Source organism: Argopecten irradians, chromosome 11, assembly GCF_041381155.1.
Source record: "Argopecten irradians isolate NY chromosome 11, Ai_NY, whole genome shotgun sequence".
Classification (NCBI taxonomy): Eukaryota; Metazoa; Mollusca; class Bivalvia; order Pectinida; family Pectinidae; genus Argopecten; species Argopecten irradians.
The window spans coordinates 2,881,440-2,904,675 of NC_091144.1; the positions used below are offsets into that span (position 1 = coordinate 2,881,440).

General features: G+C 33.2%; 1 long non-coding RNA gene across 2 annotated transcripts; it reads right to left on the reverse strand.

Moving 5' to 3' along the window:
* Positions 1-20,754: 20,754 nt before the first annotated feature.
* On the reverse strand, positions 20,755-22,478 carry LOC138335622 (uncharacterized). Of its 2 annotated transcripts, none has more exons than XR_011210313.1 (3): positions 21,592-22,478; positions 21,251-21,395; positions 20,755-20,949 (listed from the first exon to the last, which is right to left on the reverse strand). It is a non-coding gene; the product is annotated as an uncharacterized lncRNA (long non-coding RNA). The 2 variants fall into 2 exon arrangements; XR_011210315.1 differs by having other exon boundaries at positions 21,281-21,395; positions 21,592-22,477.
* Positions 22,479-23,236: the final 758 nt, after the last annotated feature.

A 23,236-nucleotide genomic window follows, 5' to 3' on the forward strand; every position in this document is an offset into this window, starting at 1 on the left:
ACCTCAAGCTAGTACGTTTAGATGAAAATTTGAAATTAACACTTACTTTTTGCAATAAAATATTTTCAATTATCATTAGAATTTATCAATCATTTATTTATATTATAAAAATATATACAATTTTGAAATTTATGGTAAAAATTATTAACTGAAGAATATAGGAAAGTCCTTTGCAGTGAGAATGTGAATTAGTAGTTTTAATGATAGGGTCAGGTCGTCCTGCGCCTCCCATGTCAGTCCCGTCTAATCGTTTGTGTCCTGTCAGTTGGGAGGTTTTTTTGTCAATGCAGAGTGAGTATACAGATTAAAGAACTTTTATTTTTCTATATTCTTCAATTGAATACCCAGGTACTATAAAACGAAATTTGGAAAACATATTACTAAAAGCTGGGCATGATATCAAATAGTTTGTTTACTATAAGATTTATTTAAATTTTGCACAAGATCGATTAATGCATAGTTATAATGAATAACAATTATTTTCAAAAATATACTGATTATTGCAAGAGCTAAAAATGACCTTACTGGCCCTCATAGACTAAAACATAACATTAAAAAATATGTCATTTTTATAATAAAAAATACTGAATTATTTGGAAAAAATATTAGTTTGAAAATGAAAAATAAAAGCAAAGAAAATAATTTAGAATTTTATCTTCAGTTTTTCAATATTAATATGATAATATTCTTAAGGATGTATTCTTCTGAGGTTTCAGTCCCGTTGAAGTCTCGTTTCGACAAAGATCAAAGAAGTTATGAGATTTTCAAATATATTTTATCAATATCTGTAGCAAGTTGCCAGATGCAAATTTTGTCAAAAAATTACATTTCTATTTTCAGTAGATTTTTTTTATACAGGGATTTTAAGAAATGGCCCATTTGGCGGCCATTTTGAAATTGTGTCTTTTTCCTCTTTGAGTAGAGCCATAGTTTAACTATTTTTTACTGAAATTGTTTTTACTTAAATCATCACTACACCAGCATTTTTAGCTGTATCGAGACTAATTTTTGCTGTTAATCTTTCCTGGCTGAAAATAGTGTATTTTGTAGCTCAAATTTTAAGGGGTGGGGGGTAGCATATGTTGATATTCTGAGAAAAAAATATGAGTCTTATTAATTAAAACTTGTATATTGTTTTAAAGAAGACTACAGGAAAATAGATTCTTCAAACTTCCATACATATCAAACATCTCATTAGGAAATTATGGCTTTAAACTCTTGTGTATATGGTCAAAACGGCAAAAATCCAAAAAAATCTAAGATTTTGTCAACTTGGTATCTTTGAGTGACAATAGCTCAAAATCAAGCACACCGACATATGTTTTTTCTTCCATTTTCTTGTATGGTATAAACTCCTATTTCCAAAAATCTATATGAGAAAAAAAGTTTAATACAAGAAACTTTTGACTTCTCAGAGGTGTACATCCTTAAAGTGAACAGTCGGGCAAGGATAGCTAAACTCGGTAAAAATGATGTGAGTGTATCCAGTAGAATTTCTTTTGAAATAGAAAAATAAAATTGCTCGTCAAAATCTGTGGCATACGAAGAAATTAATTTAAAGTACAGGAGAATCCTAAAACGTCCTCCGCGGAACAATGTCCGTGGGTTCTCTTTACACGCAGCCTCGCTTACTAATTGCTTTCAATTTTTTCTTATTTCAATGTCAGAACATGGGGGAACGTAAGCCGAACTTGACCGTCGTTTAATATGTGAGACGAACTTTTGGTGTAGGCCATGAATGCATTTAGACTGAAATTTCTTTGCACTGACTATTCACTTTTAACTTTTAAGACTGTATCTAGAAATTATGGGAGGTTTCTGTTTTGATGAAAAAGTCGGCCTTTCTTTTTTTAAATAAGGAAGACTGAGTATACTTAAATTATAAAGTCTATCTTAGCTACTTTTGACCTAAAACACACCATAGTCTATTAAAGTGGTAAAGTGGAGCGGAGTGGGACGACTGGTAATGCCTGCTTTCTGGTATAATGTCTGGGTGTGCTTGTTCAGTATCTTTTAGTTACATGCTCCTGTGAGGTAGCACTAAAAAAGTTCTTACAATTACACAAAATAGTACAACACGAACATACTGCAGCCTCCAAAAATACTAATGACATACAAACACATCAGTGAGGCTGGCCTTAAAATGATTCTGGCTGTTGATTGGATATTAGTTTAATCAACCAACCAAAAACGAAAAATTTTTGAAATGTAGTGATACAAATCCTCTGGACCACTCTGGATCCCTTAGTGTTCCTAGATTTCCCTCTCCTGTTATTATGATATCAGTTAAAAAGAAAAATTTATTTTTTTTACAATATACTGGCAAATGGGAGGAATTTACATAAAAACATTTAAAACTCTACAAGAAAAAAAAATTTCCTTAATTCCATCAAATTAACAAAATATTTTGCCACTGTCAAACACCAACAATTGCATTTCTTAGTATTTTGAAACATTAAACACATTTAATCCAAAAACGCTCCAATTCTGAATTACTCTTGCCACAATGGGAAACTCTTCAAAGTAACTTCTACACAGCTGGTATGTAATGCCATTTCCACAACAGATCCCAGATCACAGATTGGCAATAGGCTTTCCTAAACCAATGATTGCTTGGATACAGGCTTCTGCGACCAAAAACGGAACAAACTGCGACCAGGTGAGATAAAATTCTTGCCCGTTCTGAAAATTTACAAGCATCAATCATCATTATCAGGAATCTGAAAGGTCTTTAAAATACATCAATCTGATTAAAATACAATCCTTTTATCACTAATTTTGTATGATACCGTTCTCACCAGGGTAGCCATTTTGAAAAAAAAATCTTGAATTTCATAATTAACCAGCCAACCAGTGTCCAGGTCCAAATAATTCTATACTGGGGCTCTATCTTGTGTACACAGGGGCCGTTTCCAAGGTTTTTTTTTTTTTTTTTTTTTTTTTTTTTTTTTTAAAAGATGCTCCACCGCCAACAGGGCATAAATGATATTCATTATTTGAACAATAATTTGCGGAATAATCGTGTATATAAAGGTATAATTAACACAAAAAATAACATAAAATAATTTATTTTGCCTTTGGTGCATGCGCAATCAATACTTCATTCCATATAGAATATAGTGCCACAGATTTTTTTCAGGATGCAATTAATTCTTTTTCATATTTTTAAACTTGAAGTAAAATTAGACAGCTCAAAAACTTTTCAATGGTGGTAGGTAATGGTGTAAAGTAAGTAAGTTTAGTAACTGAAGGAAAAATACTATATCGTACTCCTGCTTTTGATGGTGAAAAAAATACAATTTGTCAGCAGTGGAGCATCTTTAATATAGTTCGGTGTTCCCTAAAGAAGAAGTTAAAATTTTCAATGCTCACCTGTGATAGTTAATTACATTTTGGCTGTATGTCACCAAATCTGTGTCAACTGGTTGGTCCAGGACAGGGCTTTACCTTCGGGCAGTCACCTGCGGGAGTAAATCCTGTAAACATAACATGTTGAACTTTCACACTGTATTGTTAACAAATTATATATCAAATATTGAAATGGTATTGAAAGTGTTTTGGTTTTTTTGTTGATAAGATGATTAACATTTCTAAATATAATGAATAATAGGAGAGATCTCCAATCAGGGGGAGATAATTTATTTAATAATCAGAATAATCTGAAACAGGTTTTACAGAGCCTGTCTGTTAAAAATAATGTAAGATGAAACGGTTCAGCACACTTGCAGTAAGAAACAGTTATAATAAGTACACAGGTCCTGAGAAAAGACGATGCCAACAGTGATTATTGTCAATGTTCTGTTTGGAGAAATTGAAGACACACCATTAACTCACTGTTGTTGACGTCACACACTATTAGTCTGCTTTTGACGTATCAGTGTTGTATTAATACTGGTTGCACTGGTATGGCTGCTCTGATGGTTCTTGTATTGTAGGATGATGGGTTGAAATTTTGAAGGGTGTTGTTTCCAGGCTGTATTCACATGAAATTTGAACGAGTTCAGGGTTTTAGCAGTTATCACCTGCGATAGACTTCCAATTATCTGTGACACGGTTTCAGAAAGAGTTTTACGCTGCAGTAGTTTGGTCATTCTGTCTTAACACGGGTAAAGAATTTATCTGGTGTAGTATCTACTGTTCCATTACAGATTTTGTATTTTATCACGTCAGGTCCTATCACATCTGTACTCTAAAGATGGTAAACCAAGGCTTTAAAAAAGAGTTCATCATTTGTCTCATCTCTTTGTTCAGGCACTAGTCTTGTGGCGCGGAGTTGTACGTTTTTAAGGATTATTCTGTATTTGTCCTTGTTGAACATGGGGAAACCAGACTGAAGCACAGCTATTCCAGATGTGGTCTAACAAGGGATTTGTACAATGTTACAAATATGTCCTTATCCATATAAAGGAAGGTTTTGATAATGAGACCGATGATTCTGTTTACTTTCTTCACCTGTATATTGACATGCTCTGTAAATTTCAACATGTCGTCAAAGTTCACACATATGTCCTTTTCCAAGTTTACTTTCTGGATTGTTGACTCGCTGCCTCCTGGGATCGAGTAGAGATAATCAGGTGTATTGATTGGATTTACATTTTTCCTCGTTGACAATTGCCACTTCTTGGTCTAGTTGATTGACCATGTCAATATCTTCCTGCATGGATACAATGGGGTTTGGTGCGCAGAAAATTCTTTGAACAATTTTGCATCATTGTAAACATTTTGATCTTGTTGTTGACTTCATTTGTTAGGTCATTTAAACAATTGAGAAACAGGATAGGTCTCAACACATTTCCTTGAGGGACTCCACTTGATACATTTATGGACCTTGAACGATTACAGTTAGTTACTACTGTCAGCTCCTTGTATAAAGTCACTAATCCATTTCCTGATGTTTCCGCCGGCTTTTTCCTGGTCATTTGTTCATCAAAAACATTGGTAAACTGATGCTCTAGTTTTGGTCTTTGATCTTGTACATTTCTAGAATTGTTTTGGATCACTTTTCATGTTCTTTGCAATGTCTTTCTCCTAAGTAACCATTGACCTTCTTACTAGGTTGGTTGCCTGATTTCTTGCCTCTTTATCTTTCTCGTAGAAGGCACTTAAAGAGAAACACATGTCATATGTTAAAATCTTGTAATTACAGCAACAGGTTTTACCTGAAAAAAGGTTTCATAGAGCCAGTCTGTAAAAAACATTAAGTACACTTACACTAAGAAACATTGAGTGCACAGGTACTATGGAAATGCTGATAGAGATTATGGTCAAGGTTGGAGAAAATCTAAGGCACTGAAAGAGAAACACATGTCCTTTGTTAAAATCATGTAATTAATAGCAAACATTCTACATGATAAAATTAGAATCATATCTTAGATGACCACAATACTTAGTGAAGATTGGAAAGAAAGCAGTAAACCGAAGAAAAATAACAGAATATACCAGAAAAGGAGTTCACCTAATCTTACTGTAATTAGCAGAAAATGATAATTCAGTTTTTACTCAGAAGTAAAGTATATTTATGGATATATCCTTCCTGTGATTTTTGACTTGATCTATTAACCCAATTCTTCAGGACTTAATATCAGCCTCCAGACATCAAACCATGGACAAACTGTGAAAAATAGTGAATTTACAATGAAATGGATTTATTGTAATTATCATATATTAATTACTGAAATGGTATTGGTCAGTTTTTTTTGTTTTATATTGAGTATATATTTGATAAGCTCTTTGACCAGAAACAAAGAATATTGATATTAATCAAGGGGAGACAATCTCAGACAATTCAACAAGAAGCGCTAGCATGCACTTCATGGATTTTGCCTCTGTCCAGTTGGGATTCATATTGGCTATGAATGCCAACTGAAAGATGTTAAATACTTAATTCAGATATTCATTATAATGATTCCAACATCAATGACATCCTGTCATATTATTTTGTAACTGAATAATGTATTTGATAATTGGACCCAAACTTAGCATCAAATATGTTCATTTGTTTCATTTTCCACTCCATTTTCACCTGTGCTTTGCTCATTTAGCAAGATCTGGCCTACCTCATTTTGGTATAAAAGGATTCTTGTTCGTTATTTTTTCTTCCCTCCAGTCTTCATGTGTTCTCCATTGTTACAGGCTATAGGCTTGTCTTCTTCGCCATCCGATAACCATCTTCTTGTTAAGTAGATACTTATCTTATCAAGTAATTGTTGTGTTGCAATTTTTGCATCTGAATTTTCCACTTCATTTGGCAGTGGAAGCCGACTTATGCCGACTTACCAGCCTTGATTTGTGGACTTTGGCCACAGGTGCCTAGTTGGTAATCCAGGCAGGCTTTTTGTGATGGCAGTTTCATTTTCTGATTGAAAGACAAAGGTTCTACAGAAATCGTACAGTCAAATCAATGCAGTTGCCCCCAACAGCACAGCACTACCCTTTAAAGTGTCTACGTTAACTATAAGTCGGAAAGGTTGCCGATAATTACGGGGACAAATTACCTATTTTCTGTCTTTCCGTCTAGAAAAGTAATCCCGCCCTATATCAGTATCCACTCTAGTTTTTGTTGATCCTTTTGGAGTTGTGCACCGTGGTTAGTGACAAAAGCGGTGTGAAATCGACTGCGATTGTCATAGAACCATTCTTCAATCGAATGAAATGGCCATCAATAAGGCTGCCTGGATTACTGCTGTGACAATAATGATCGAGGTGGGCTTTATGTGATGGCAGTTCAATTTTTTTTATTGAAAGGCGAAAGTTCTTTTGCAATCGAAACAATCAATTCAATGCAGTTGTCACCTACAGCGCAGCACTACCCTTAAAAGTGTCCACATGAACTATAAGTCGGAAAGGTTGCCGATAATTACGGGGACGGATTACTCATTATCTTTCTTTCCGTCTAGAACAGTAATTCCCGCCCTAAATCGGTACACCCTAGATTCATGTGGGAAACTTTCGGATGTGGTGCGCCGCTGTTGATGACAAAAACAATGCAATTGACTATGCGATTGTCGTAGAACTTTCGTTCTTCAGAAAATTGAACTGCCATCACAGAGCCTGCCTAGATTATCATTGTGGCACCAGCGACCAAAGTTTTATAGTCACAAGTCAAACCTAATGGCCAATCTAAGCTGAAAAATAAAGAGACAAAAAATGGCAACACAACATATATTTGATGAGACAATTTTCCTACGTCACAAGAAGAGTCATCAATAAGGTAGGAAGGGTCCCCTGTCTAACAGAAAAAGCAGCAATGTCATCTTTGCTGAGGAGAAAACATATGTGCATGGCCTTATGATTTAAAAGCGACTTCTTAAAGACACAAATATTAAGATGGTGACAAATAACACACTTTGAAGCAGACGATATATGATAAATTCAACCAGCAGCAGCAACAGAGCATAACATAATGATGAATTTACACAGCAACATCAGTACCATCCTTTTATCGTTAACCCTCTCTTACTGCACATTTATCTGGACCTACAACTTGTGTGAAGACCTACTTTGTCAGAAGTTAGAAAACTGTTTTGACAGATTACTGCTACCTACAAACAAAGGTTCGTAAAGGTTATATTTAAAAGCGTTGACCACCTCTCTATGAATTGAATTTTTAAACGATTGATCATCTTGCTAAACTTTGACATACAATTGTAGCTGCTGCCATCTTTGTCTGAAACATGCACTTTGTGATGCAAGTAGAAATTTGGACACAGTGTTACTATCACCTAATACAAACCATTTCAGTACAGGACCCCAACCAAATCTTGAAGCTGACTGCAATGGTGCCAATTTTTGAAAATGTGGCTTAGTTTAAACAAGAGGCCCAGAGGGTCTGTATCACTAACCTGGTTTATTCAGTAATCATCACAAAAACTTTATAATTGGAAATAGCTAAAACTCTACCTTTTTGGCCACACCATTTAAACAATTTTAATCCCCACTTCATCAAGATGCTAAAAATTAATGCAATATAAGTGTTATCTAATGCTTAGATTCAGAGAAGTCCTTAAAATATGGAAAATGAGCAATAAAACTTACATTTAAATTGACCTGAATGCAAATTGCAACTTCTAATCACTCCATTGCCCGGAATGTCTGTCAGCTGATGGTTGTCGCTATCCTGATGAGTGTCACTATCCTGATGGATTCAAAAGGTCCAGTTACTGGAGCTGTTATTCCAGTCAAAATAGTGATATCATAAGTGTGGTTGAAAACATATGATAAATAAAACCAGCTAATGCATTGCCTGATTTGATAGTTAATGTTCTATATTAAAAATATGATTTTTTTGTTTTCAAACACTTCACTTGAATTTATCTTTCCTCCTACAAATATTCCAGGCCTTAATGCCAACTTAAAATAAATATTTGATATAATTTGAAAACGAATATTTTTTCTTGTCACTATTCTAATGGTTTGTCACTGTTCTGAAAGTTGTCACTAACCTAATGGAGATGTTCTTCTAAGATATTTTACCATTTTGGATTGCCAGCAAAGGGTCATCAAACAAAAAACTTCTTTGTCATGGAAAGAAACTGGTAAAGAGTAGAGTCAGGAGCCTCACAGGGTCACTAAAAGAGGTCCATAATGCTGGAGCTGCCATTGAGGAGAATAGTGAAAACAATCAGTATGGTGGAAAAACATATATGCTAATTTAAACCAGCAAATGCATTGTTTATTGTTATAGTTTCTTTCAAAATCCCCTCAGTTATTATTAAAATCTTTGTCTTCTTTATGAGAATAACGGGAATTGTTAATGGACAATAAAACTTTTCATTGTAGTTTTTATATTGAATATACCTTGAATGAAACTCTGTTCATCTCTAATGGTCGCTATCAAGGGAACTTCTGCTATCGGATGTCACTGTCCTGATGGTTGTCACTATAATTGCTGGTATCACTATCCTGAAAATATATTAATACTTGAAATAATCATGGCATCATGACAATTATAGCCATTGATAATTATTTTTTATATACATTTTTTTTTTAATGTTTTTTTTTTTTTTTTTTATGATTTTTTTTTTTTTTTTTTATGTTTTTTTTTTTTATGTTTTTTTTTTCTTTTTTATGTTCTTTTTTTTTTTTTTTTTTTCATAAAAAACCATTTTAAATACCCCAGAACATTTACACATTTTAAGGCTGCCAAGGTTGGGGTCCCCCCTTGGCCTTGGGTATCAGCCTTTTAAATATAAACAGATGTCCCCTCACAGGGGGGCTTTCATTCGTCACACATTGTCACTAGATTCTTTCTGTCCATCTTTCTTTTAACAAACAAATAAATATGTAGATTGCTACTTTCCTTCCTTTCTTCTTTCTTTCTAACTTTCTTTCTGACTTTCTAACTTTTTTTATATTCAAACTTTCTTTTTACATATCTTTCTTTCTAACGTTCTTTTCACAAAACTTTCTTTCTAACTTTAATGCTTTCTAACTTTCTTTCGAACTTTCTTTCACACAAACTTTCTCTCGAACTTTCTTTCACACAAACTTTCTCTCTTATTTTCTTTTTAACAGTCTTGTCTTTCTTACTAACTTTCTTACTAACATTCTAACATTTATACTTACAATCTAACATTCATACTAACATTCTAACATCCATACTAACATTCATACTAACATTCATACTAACATTCTAACTAACATACTAACATTCATACTAACATTCTAACATTTTTACTAACATTCTTACATTCATCCTAACATTCTAACATTCATACTAGCATACTAACATTCATTCATACTAACATTCTAACATTCATTCTAATATTCATACTAACATTCATACTAACATTCATACTAACATTCTAACATTCATACTATTTGTACATCCTTTCGTTCAGTTTTTTGACTTTTTTTTACATTCATTAATTTTTTACTTTTGTTTTTTGACATTTTTCTTTTTGACATTCATTCTTTTCATTTTTTTGACTTTTTTTGCATTCATTCATTCGCTTTTTTGACAGTTTCTTTCACATTCACCTTTTGACAGTTTTGTTTGTACTTGATGAAATTAAGACATGAGTAACAAAATATGAAATTTTGAAACAAAATAAACAGCTATAATAAAAACCTTTATGGACTGAAAGACAGTAGATTAAAAAATGTTTCCCCGATTTAGGAAAGTTTAGAATTTGCATAAAAAAAAGTATTATATAAGCAGTACCAATTGTATATAAAATAACCAAAATTATCAAGAGGCCCAGAGGATATGTACCAATGAAATTCCTATTTTAAATAAGTTTCTAGTACTGTGTTGAGTACTGCCTCAAAATTATCACTCATTGCACATATACATTAAAACTAAACATCTTGTTGTTTCAATCAACACTGAAAACAAATAAAGTTAGTTCCTTTACAATGGGCTGATTCATGGTAGGGGGAGACAACTTTCGGTTTGTTTTGTGTAGACGCTTTGATTACTGACCGATGCCTCAAAGCTCTTCAATTGGCTTAAATGGCAATATTTATGCTGAACAGGTGAATCTTTGAAATTAATGAATAAATTAATATATATGAATTCATTTCAAAACAACAATTATAACCTCCATAATTCAATAAATGTGATTGTTTTATTAGTATATGATTGATAAAATAATGTTTAAATAATTTAGAATTAAAGACCTAAAATGTTAAGGGGAGATAACTCCTTAATTAACAATCTGTATCAATGACAAATGGGAAAAATATTTTGTTTAAAAATTGATATATCTTGCTAAATCTTAAAAAAACGTCAAAAATTTCAACACCTTGATGAAATATTTCAACTTGTATCAAGATTTCCTATCATATTGATTTATTTAATGATAATTGTATTACCATCGTTTTTTTCTTGGGAAATTTAGTATAAAACAAAGCTATTTTCTGGTCTACAAGGGGATCGGTCAAATAACACCTCAAGCTAGTACGTTTAGATGAAAATTTGAAATTAACACTTACTTGCAATAAAATATTTTCAATTATCATTAGAATTTATCAATCATTTATTTATATTATAAAAATATATACAATTTTGAAATTTATGGTAAAATTATTAACTGAAGAATATAGGAAAGTCCTTTGCAGTGAGAATGTGAATTAGTAGTTTTTAATGATAGGGTCAGGTCGTCTGACCGCCTTCCCATGTCAGTCCCGTCTAGTCCGTTTGTGTCCCCTGTCAGTTGGGGGGAGGTTCTTTTTGTCAATGAGCAGAACTATTATATTTTCATATTCTTCATTGAATACCCATGTACTATAAAACGAATTGGAAAACTATGTGAACTATAAGATTTATTTTAAATTTTACGATTAATGGGGGGGGGGGGGGGGGGGGGATTAATCGAACTTTATATTTTTCTATATTTCTTCAATTGAATAGCCCAGACGGCCTGTATACCTGTTGGTATAAAACCGAAATTTGGAAATTAACATATTACTAATTTAAGCTGGGCATGATGCAGAACTCAATTAGTTTGGTTTACTAATTCCCCTTAAACTGGCCCGCCCCTCCTGCCCCCCGGGGTCAGATTTATTTTAAATTTTGCCAGACAAGATCGATTAATGGGCAATTTATAGAAATTAACCTCTATTTTCCCCTATTGGCCCCGCCCCTCCAATTGGGCCAAAATTTATACAATAACAATACAATCCATTTTCTCAAAAATATACTGCCAAATTTTATACAAGTTCTGTTCTGTCCGCCTTCCCCGCAAGGATGTTTTTGGCCAAGAGCTAAAAATGAACCATATTTCCCCTATTGGCCCCGCCCCCTTTGGCCCAAAATTTATACAAGTTCTGTCCCCTTAGGACTACAATCCACACTCTAGGACAAGTACATTATAAAAAATATGTCATAGTTCTTTTATAATAAAAAACTCTAGACAAGTCTGAATTATTTGGAAAACAATATTAGTTTGCAAAAGCAAAAGAATTTAACCCTCTAATTTAGAATTTTTCTCTTCAAGGATTGTATCTGGCCAAATTTTTCAATATTAATATGATAAATATACAAGTTCTGTTCTTAAGGATGTATTAGCAATTTAAAGGAAATGTTCTGAGGTTTCAGTGCCCGTTGATTGTAGGTCTCGTTTCTGACAGTCCCCGTTGAAGATCGGACTAAAGAAAAGAAGTTATGAGATTTTTCAATACTTATTTATTATCAATATCTGTAGCAAGTTGCTAGATGCAAATTTTGTCAAAAAATTACTTTTCTATTTTCAGTAGATTTTTTTATTACAGGGATTTTAAGGAATGGCCCACTTTGGCGGCCATTTTGAAATTGTGTCTTTTTCCTCTTTGAGTAGAGCCATAGTTTTAACCGATTTTTTACTGAAATTGTTTTTACTTAAATCATTCACCTGCACCAGCAATTATCAGCTGTATCGAGCTAATTTTTTGACCTGTTAATCTTTCCTGGCTGAAAAAAATAGTGTATTTTGTAGCTCAAAAATTAAGGGGGTGGGGTAGCATATGTTGATTATTCTGGAGAAAAAATATGAGTCTTATTAATTAAAACTTGTATATATTGTCTAAAGAAGACTACAGGAAAATAGCATTCTTCAAACTTCCATACATATCAAACATCTCATTAGGAAAATTATGGCTTTAAACTCTTGTGTATATGGTCAAAACGGCAAAAATCCAAAAAAAATCGAAGATTTTGTCACCTTGGTATCTTTGAGTGACAATACTCAAATAAACAAAGTCACACCGACATATGTTTTTTTTCCATTTTTTCTTGTATGGTATAAACTCCTATTTCCAAAAAATCTATATGAGAAAAAAAAGTTTAATACAAGAAACTTTTGACTTTCTCAAGAGGTGTAACATCCTTAAAGTGAACAGCATCGGCAAGGATGGCTAAACTCGGTAAAAAATGATGTGAGTGTATCCAGTAGAATTATTCTTTTATGAGAAATAGAAAAATAAAAGATCTCGTCAAAATCTGTGTGCATACGCGAAGAAAGTTTAATTTAAAGTACAGGGAATCCTAAAACACGTTCGCCTCCCGGCTGACTATGTCCGTGGTTACATTTCCACGCAGCCTCGCTTTCAATGCTTTCATATTTTCTTTATATTCAATGGTCAGCAACTGGGAAACGTAAAGCCGAACTTGACCGTCCGTTTAATATGTGAGAACTTTTGGAAGGCCAATGAATGCATTTAGAGCTGAATTTCTTTGCCCGACTATTCACTTTAACCCTTAAGACTGTATCTAGAAATTATGGAGGTTTCTGTTTTGATGAAAAAGTAGGCTTCATTTTTAAAAAAAGGAAGAATGAGCTATACTTAAATATAAAGTCTAATCTTAGCTACTTTTGACACTAAACACACCATAGTCTATTAAAGTGGTAAAGGGAGGCGAGTGGGACGACTGGTATGCCCTGCTTTCTCGTAGAAATGTCTGGGATGTGCATGATTCCGTATCTTTTAGTTGACCATGCACCCTGTGAAAGGTAGGCACTAAAACAAAGTTCTACAAATACAAAATAAGTACAACGTACGAAAATAATGGGCAGCATCCAAAAATTACACAATGACATACTACACAATCAAGTGAGACTCGTCCTTAATAATGAAGTCTGGTCTCGTTAGAAGGGATAATAAGTATATATCAACACAGACTCCAAAGAAAGCGAAGAATTTTGAAATTGTAGTGAGACAACTCCTCTGGCCCAACTCTGGATCCACTTAGTGTTTCAATAGATTTCCCGTCTCGTATTTTGATTATCAGTTAAAAATAAAAAAATATTTTTTTGAATACTGTAGGCCCCAATGTGAGGAATGTACATAAAACCATTTAAACTCTACATTTAAAAACTCTACAAGAAATAAAAATTTTCCTCTAATTCAATCAAATTATAAATATTTTGCCAACCTGTCAAACAACAAGACCATTGCATTTCTTAGTTTTTGACACATTAAACACATTTAGTATCCCAAAACCGGCTCATCAATATCTGAATTACTCTTGACCCATCAAGGACAATCTCATTCAACAGTAACTTATACACAGTCTGGTATATGTCATTGCCACTCTATCCACAACAGATCTCCCTTCAAATGTGGCAATTAAGCTTTCGCTAAACAATGATTGAATTGCGATACAGGCTACTGCGACCAAAAACGGTACAAACCTGCGACCCAGAGTGAGGATAATTCTTTGCACCGTACATGAATATTTTACAAGCAATCTCATCTTATCATTATCGAGGTAATCCTGAATAGGCTCTTATCAGGAATCTGAAAGGTCTTTAAATTTCATCAATCAGATAAAAATAACATTACTTTGTGATCACTAAATTTGATACCTTTCTCACTCAGAGGTAGCCATTTTGAAAACCAATCCTGAATTTCATAATTAACCAGACAAACAGTGACCAGGGTCATAATAACTTTGTAATTCGGGGCTCTATCTAGTGTACACAGGGGCACGTTTCCAAGGTTTTTTTTTTTTTTTGGTTCTTTTTTTTTATTTTCTCAAGTTGTCCACGCAAAAGAGCTTAAATGATATTCACTTATTGGAACAATACATTTTGTGAATAATCGTGTATAATAACAGGTTAATTAACACAAAAAATACATAAAATAATTTATTTTGCCTTTGGTGCACATGCGCAACCTCATACTTCATTTCCACTATAGATTATAGTGCCACAGATTTTTCTTCAGGATCGCAATTCAATTCTTTTTCAATATTTTTAACTTGAGTAAAATTAGAAGCTCAAATTTTTCTAATGGTCTAGGTAATGGTGTAAAGTAATTAAAGTTTAGTAAACCTGAAGAAAACAAATACTATATCGTCTTCTACTGCTTTGATGGTGAAAAAATACAATTTGTCAGCTGTGGCAGCATCTTTAAGTATAGTTGGTGTTCCCTAAAGAAGAAGTTAAAATTTTCAATGCTCACCTGTGATGTTAATTACATTTTGGCTGTATGTCAAAATCTGTGTCAACTGGTTGGTCCAGGACAGGGCTTTTACCTTCGGGCAGTCACCTGCGGAGTAGTATCCTGTAAACATAACATGTTGAACTTTCACACTGTATGTTAACAAATTATATATCAAATATTGAAATGGTATTTAAGTGTTTTGGTTTTTTTGTTGATAAGATGATTAACATTTCTAAATATAATGAATAATAGGAGAGATCTCCAATCAGGGGGAGATAATTTATTTAATAATCAGAATAATCTGAAACAGGTTTTACAGAGCCTGTCTGTTAAAAATAATGTAAGATGAAATTTGGTTAGTTCAGCACACTTGCAGTAAGAAACAGTTATAATAAGTACACAGGTCCTGAGAAAAGACGATGCCAACAGTGATTATTGTCAATGTTCAGTTTGGAGAAATTGAAGACTCACCGTTAACTCACTGCTGTTTACGTCACACCATTAGTCTGCTTTTGACGTATCGTGTATTTAATACTGGTTGCACTGGTATGGCTGCTCTGATGGAACTTGGATTGTATTGTAGGATGATGTAGGTTGAATTTTGAAGGGTGTTGTTTCCAGGCTGTATTCACATGAAATTTGAACGAGTTCAGGGTTTTAGCAGTTATCACCTGCGATAGACTTCCAATTATCTGTGACACGGTTTCAGAAAGAGTTTTACGCAGCAGTAGTTTGGTCATTCTGTCTTAACACTGTAAAGAATTTATCTGGTGTAGTATCTACTGTTCCATTACAGATTTTGTATTTTATCACGTCAGGTCTATCACATCTGTACTCTAAAGATGGTAAACCAAGGCTTTTAAAGAGTTCATCATTTGTCTCATCTCTTTGTTCAGGCACTAGTCTTGTACATAGCGCGTTGTACGTTTTTAAGGATTATTCTGTCTTTGTTGAACATGGGGAACCAGACTGAAGCACAGTATTCCAGATGTGGTCTAACAAGGGATTTGTACAATGTTAGAAATATGTCCTTATTAATATAAAGGAAGGTTTTGATAATGAGACCGATGTTTCTGTTTACTTTCTTCACCTGTATATTGACATGCTCTGTAAATTTCAACATGTCGTCAAAGTTCACACATATGTCCTTTTCCAAGTTTACTTTCTGGATTGTTGACTCGCTTCCTGGGATCGAGTAGAGATGAAATCAGGTTATTGATGGATTTACATTTTTTCCTCGTTGACAATTGCCACTTCTTGGTCTAGTTGTTGACCATGTCAATATCTTCCTGCATGGATACAATAGGGTTTGGTGCAGAAATTTCTTTGAACAATTTTGCATCAATTGCCAAACATTTTGATCTTGTTGTTGACTTCATCTGTTAGGTCATTTAAACAATTGAGAAACAGGATAGGTTAACACACTTCCTTGAGGGACTCCACTTGATACATTTATGGACCTTGAACGATTACAGTTAATTACTTCTGTCAGCTCCTTGTTTAAAGTCACTAATCCATTTCCTGATGTTTCCGCCGGCTTTTTCCTGGTCATTTGTTCATCAAAAACATTGGTAACTGATGCTCTAGTTTTTGGTCTTTGATCTTGTACATTTCTAGAATTGTTTTGGATCACTTTTCATGTTCTGTTTTGCAATGTCTTTCTCCTAAGTAACCATTGACCTTCTTACTAGGTTGGTTGCCTGATTTTTTGCCTCTTTATCTTTCTCGTAGAAGGCACTTAAAGAGAAACACATGTCATATGTTAAAATCTTGTAATTACAGCAACAGGTTTTACCTGAAAAAAGGTTTCATAGAGCCAGTCTGTAAAAACATTAAGTACACTTACACTAAGAAACATTGAGTGCACAGGTACTAAGGAAATGCTGATAGAGATTATGGTCAAGGTTGGAGAAAATCTAAGGCACTGAAAGAGAAACACATGTCCTTTGTTAAAATCATGTAATTATAGCAACATTCTACATTTGTTCATTAGAATCATATCTTAGATGACCACATTAAAAGTGATGATTTAAAAGATTCTGCCAGATTGTTGAAACAGAATATACCAAAAAGAGTTCACCAGTAATCTTACTGTGTAGCTAACAGAAATTTGATAATTAGAAGTTTTTACCTCAGAATATAAAGTATATTTATGGATAATCCTTCCTGTGATTTTTGAGACCGATCTATTAACCCAATTCTTCACCTTAATATCAGCCTCAGACATCAAACCATGGACAAAAACTATGAAAAATAGTTTTCAATGAACTTTCTGGATTTTAACTGCCTCCATGTAGAGATAATCAGGTGAAATAATGGATTTACAATTTTATTGACAACATTTATAAGACTACCATGTCCAATGCTTTTAAATAAATCTTTAAACCTATTGGAAGTTTTGCAGAAATATTAATACTATAAAGGAGCACATTTATCAGCTCTGAAATTTTTAAAAACATATAAAACAATTGAGAAAAGGGGATTTTTGCAAAAATTTTCAATTTGAAGAAACTTGTTTGAAATTAATTTTAAGGAAATGGAAACCATTATTAGAACTTTACTTTGTACATTTTTTCACAATTTTTTTTTTTTTCCGGGGATCTTTTACACACATTTTTCAATTTAATTTATTAAGATTTAATTAGTTTATGTATATATATCATTTTTTTGTACACATTACATGAATGTTTTGTATACGTACTTTTCATGTGACATATATCTATATCAATCAACACAATAACCATTATTTTAACAGATTGTTTTTAAGTTTGTCTTTGACCCTTTCAGTGACCCCGAATTAAAGATATAAAATTTCCAGTCAAAATATTTAAATACAATTTTCCTTCCTCTAGAGTATATTAAAAAACAATGATTGAATCTCCCTACCATTGGCCTAGCCCTCCCATCTTTTACTAAAAAACTTCTCTTGCTTTGTATTCCATATACAGTATTCCATTTCTTTTAAAAAATTTTTTTCTTGTTCTTCCATGTGTAATTGGCACGATGTGTATCTGAGTGTGGACTTGTGTGGTGAACTTGAAAGGTGAGCAGACATGTAGTGTATTGTGAGATGAAAGTGTACGTTAAGGTGTGTATAAGAGTGTGTAAACACGGTGTATGTGTACGTTTATGAAAGGGCAATAATGGATGATGTATGGTTGATGCTTATGATCGATAAGGATTGACGCTGTTTGATTTTGATGGTGAATCTTAGGAATTATAATGATAATGATGTTCATGGGATATTGATCAGATGTGATAATGATGATGATGCTGATAATGATAAGATACTGCTACTGATAATGATTAATCATGATGATAGATAAGATCGTGATATGATAATGATGATGATGATTATGATGATAATAATGAGGATTGATGACAAAATGATTGCCTTTTTGTTTCTTTATTTACACTGTATTGTCTGACTTAATATCAGCATCTGACATCAATAAACAATTACAAACTGTGAAATAATAGTGAGTTGACAATGAAATAGATATATTGTATATTATCATATAATAATTACTGAAATGGTATTGGTCAGTTTTTTGTTTGTTTGTATATTGAGTTATATTATTTTGATAAGCTCTGTTGACCAGAAACAAAGAAACAAAGAATATTGATACTTAATCAAGGGGAGACAATCTCAGTCAAGTGTCAACAAGAAGCGCTAAGCATGCCACTTCATGGATTTTTGCTCATACCTGTCCAGTTGGGATTCATTTTGGCTCATGATTGCCAACTGAAAGATGTTAAATTACTTAATTCAGGATATTCATTTTAATGATTCCTAAACATCAATGACATCTGTCCATCGATTATTATTGTTAAAGACTGAATAATGTATTTTGCACTAATTGGACCCCAAACTTAGCATCAAAATATGTTCAATTGGTTCCATTTTCACTCCATTTTCACCTTAGTTTTGCTTCTATTTAGCAAGATCTCGGACCATACCTCTTTTTGGTATATATAATGGATTCTTCGTTCGTTATTTTTTCTCTTCCCTCCAGTCTTCATGTGCTTCTCACCATTGTGTACAGGAACTACTAGGCTTGTCTTCTTCCCGCCATCCGATAACTCATCTTCTTGTTAAGTATCGATGACTTATCTTATCAAGTAATTGTTGTGTTGCTCAATTTTTGCATCTGAAATTTTCCACTTCATTTGGCAAGTGGACAGACCGACTTAATGCCGATAATACTTACCCACCCTTGATTTGTGGACTTTGGCCACAGGTGCCTAGTTGGTAATCCAGGCAGGCTTTTTTGTGATGGCAGTTTCACTTTTTCTGATTGAAAGACAAAGGTTCTACAGAAATCGTACAGTCAAATCAATGCAGTTGCCCCCCAACAGCACAGCACTACCCTTTAAAGTGTCTACGTTAACTATAAGTCGGAAAGGTTGCCGATAATTACGGGGACAAATTACCTATTTTCTGTCTTTCCGTCTAGAAAAGTAATCCCGCCCTATATCAGTACAACTCTAGTTTTTGTTGATCCTTTTGGAGTTGTGCACCGTGGTTAGTGACAAAAGCGGTGGTTGTGAAAATCGACTGCGATTGTCATAGAAACCATTCTTTAATCAAATGAAACAGGCCATCAATAAGGTCCTGCCTGGATTACCTCTGTGACAATAATGATCGAGGTGGACTTTTTATGTGATGGCAGTTCAATTTTTTTATTGAAAGGCGAAAGTTCTTTTGCAATCGAACAATCAATTCAATGCAGTTGTCACCTACAGCGCAGCACTACCCTTAAAGTGTCCACATGAACTATAAGTCGGAAAGGTTGCCGATAATTACAGGGGACGGATTACTCATTATCTTTCTTTCCGTCTAGAAACAGTAATCCCGCCCTAAATCGGTACACACCCCTAGTTCATGTGGAAACTTTCGGAGTGGTGCGCCGCTGTTGATGACAAAAACAATGCAATTGACTATGCGATTGTCGTAGAACTTTCGTTCTTCAGAAAAATTGAACTGCCATCACAGAGCCTGCCTAGATTATCATTGTGGCAACCAGCGACCAAAGTTTTATAGTCACAAAGTCAAACCTAATGGCCAATCTAAGCTGAAAATAAAGAGACAAAAATGGCACACAACCAATATATTGGATGAGATAATTTCCTACGTCACAAGAAGAAGTCATCAATAGGTAGGAAGGGTCCCTGTCTAACAGAAAAAGCAGCAATGTCATCTTTGCTTGAGAGAACATATGTGCATGGCCTTATGATTTAAAACGACTTCTTAAAGACACAAATATTAAGATGGTGACAAATGACACACTTTGAAGCAGACGATATATGATAAATTCAACCAGCAGCAGCAACAGAGCATAACATAATGATGAATTTACACAGCAACATCAGTACCAATCCTTTTATCGTTAAACCCTGCTTACTGCCACATTTATCTGGACCTATAACTTGTGTGAAGGACCTACTATGTTCAGAAGTTAGAAAACTGTTTGACAGATTACTGCCTACCTACAAACAAAGGTTCATAAAGGTTATATTTAAAAGCGTTGACTCACCTCTCTATGAATTGAAAATTTAAACGATTGATCATCTTGCTAAACTTTGACATACAACTGTAGCTGCTGCCATCTTTGTCTGAAACATGCACTTTGTGATGCAAGTAGAAATTTGACACAGTGTTACTATCACCTAATACAAACCATTTCAGTACAGGACCCCAACCAAATCTTGAAGCTGACTGCAATGGTGCCAATTTTTGAAAATGTGGCCTTAGTTTAAACAAGAGGTCCAGAGGGTCTGTATCACTAACCCTGGTTTATTTAGTAATCATCACAAAAACTTTATAATTGGAAATAGCTAAAACTCTACCTTTTTGGCCCACACCATTTAAACAATTTTAATCCCCACTTCATCAAGATGCTAAAAATTAATGCAATATAAGTGTTATCTAATGCTTAGATTCAGAGAAGTCCTTAAAATATGGAAAATGAGCAATAAAACTTACATTTAAATTGACCTGAAAGGAATTGCAACTTCTAATCACTCATTGCCCGGAATGTCTGTCAGCTGATGGTTGTCGCTATCCTGATGAGTGTCACTATCCTGATGGATTAAAAGGTCCAGTTACTGGAGCTGTTATTCCAGTCAACATAGTGATATCATAAGTGTGGTTGAAAACATATGATAAATAAAACCAGTTAATGCATTGCCTGATTTGATAGTTAATGTTCTATTAAAAATATGATTTTTTGTTTTCAAACACTTCACTTGAATTTATCTTTCCTCCTACAAATATTCCAGGCCTTAATGCCAACTTAAAATAAATATTTGATATAATTTGAAAACAAATATTTTTCTTGTCACTATTCTAATGGTTGTCACTGTTCTGAAAGTTGTTACTAACCTAATGGAGATGTTCTTCCAAGATATTTACCATTTTGGATTGCCAGCAATGGTCATCAAACAAAAACTTCCTTGTCGTGGAAAGAACAGGTAAAGAGTAGAGTCAGGAGCCTCTCGGGTCACCAAAAGAGGTCCATATGCTGGAGCTGCCATTGAGGAGATAGTGAAAACAATCAGTATGGTGGAAAACATATATGCTAATTTAAACCAGCAAATGCATTGTTTATTGTTATAGTTTCTTTCAAAATCCACAGTATTAAAATCTTTGTCTTCTTTATGAGAAATAACGGGAATTGTTAATGGACAATAAAACTTTTCATTGTAGTTTTATATTGAATATACCTTGATGAAACTCTGTTCATCTCTAATTGTCGCTATCAAGGAACGTCTGCTATCGGATGTCACTGTCCTAATGGTTGTCACTATATTGCTGGTATCACTATCCTGAAAATATATTAATACTCGAAATAATCATGGCATCATGACAATTATAGCCATTGATAATTATTTTTTTATATACATTTTTTTTTTAATGTTTTTTTTTTTTTTTTTTTTTTTTTTTTTTTTTTTTTTTTTTTTTTTTTTTTTTTTTTTTTTTTTTTTTTTTTTTTTTTTTTTTTTTTTTTTTTTTTTTTTTTTTTTTTTTTTTTATTTTTTTTTTTTTTCATAAAAACCATTTTAATACCCCAGAACATTTACACATTTTAAGGCTGCCAAGGTTGGGGCCTTGGGATCAGCCTTTTAAATATAAACAGATGTCCCCTCACAGGGGGGCTTTCATTCGTCACACATTGTCACTAGATTCTTTCTGTCCATCTTTCTTTTAACAAACAAATAAATATGTAGATTGCTACTTTCCTTCCTTTCGTCTTTCTTTCTAACTTTCTTTCTGACTATCTAACTTTTTTTACATTCAAACTTTCTTTTTACATATCTTTCTTTCTAACTTTCTTTTCACAAAACTTTCTTTCTAACTTTAATGCTTTCTAACTTTCTTTTCGAACTTTCTTTCACACAAACTTTCTCTCTTATTTTCTTTCTAACTTTCTTTCTTACTAACAGTCTTGTCTTTCTTACTAACTTTCTTACTAACATTCTAACATTCATACTAACATTCTTACATTCATCCTAACATTCTAACATTCATACTAACATTCTAACATTCATACTAACATTCTAACATTCATACTAACATTCTTACATTCATCCTAACATTCTAACATTCATACTAACACTCATACTAACATACTAACATTCATATACTAACATTCTTACATTCATCCTAACATTCTAACATTCATACTAACATTCATACTAAACATTCTAACATTCATACTAACATTCCTAACATTCATTCTAACATTCTAACATTCATACTAACATTCATACTAACTCATACTAACATACTCTAACATTCATACTAACATTCTAACATTCATACTAAACATTCTAACATTCATTAACATTCATTCTAATATTCATACTAACATTCATACTAACATTCATACTAACATTTCATACTAACATTCATACTAACATTCATACTACACACATTCTAACATTCTAACATTCATACTAACATTCTAAATTCATCTATTCTAACATTCATACTAACATTCTAACATTCATACTTACATTCTAACATTCATACTAACATTCTAACATTCATACATTAGAACAATTCATACTGGCGCACGCCGACGGACGAAAGCATGACGGCTATAACATTCATACATAATAAAAATACTAACATACTAACATTACTAACATTCCAACATTCTAACATTTGAAGGATTCGGGCTGTGTCTATCCATCTCATATTTCATTCTAACACTCATACTAATAACTAACATTCATCGGGAACATGTCATAAACATTCATACTAACATTTCAACCATTCATACTTAACATTCAAAACATTCAATAGGCGCTGTGGCAACCATTCCAACATTCAAATACTAACATTCTAACATTCTTACTAGCATTC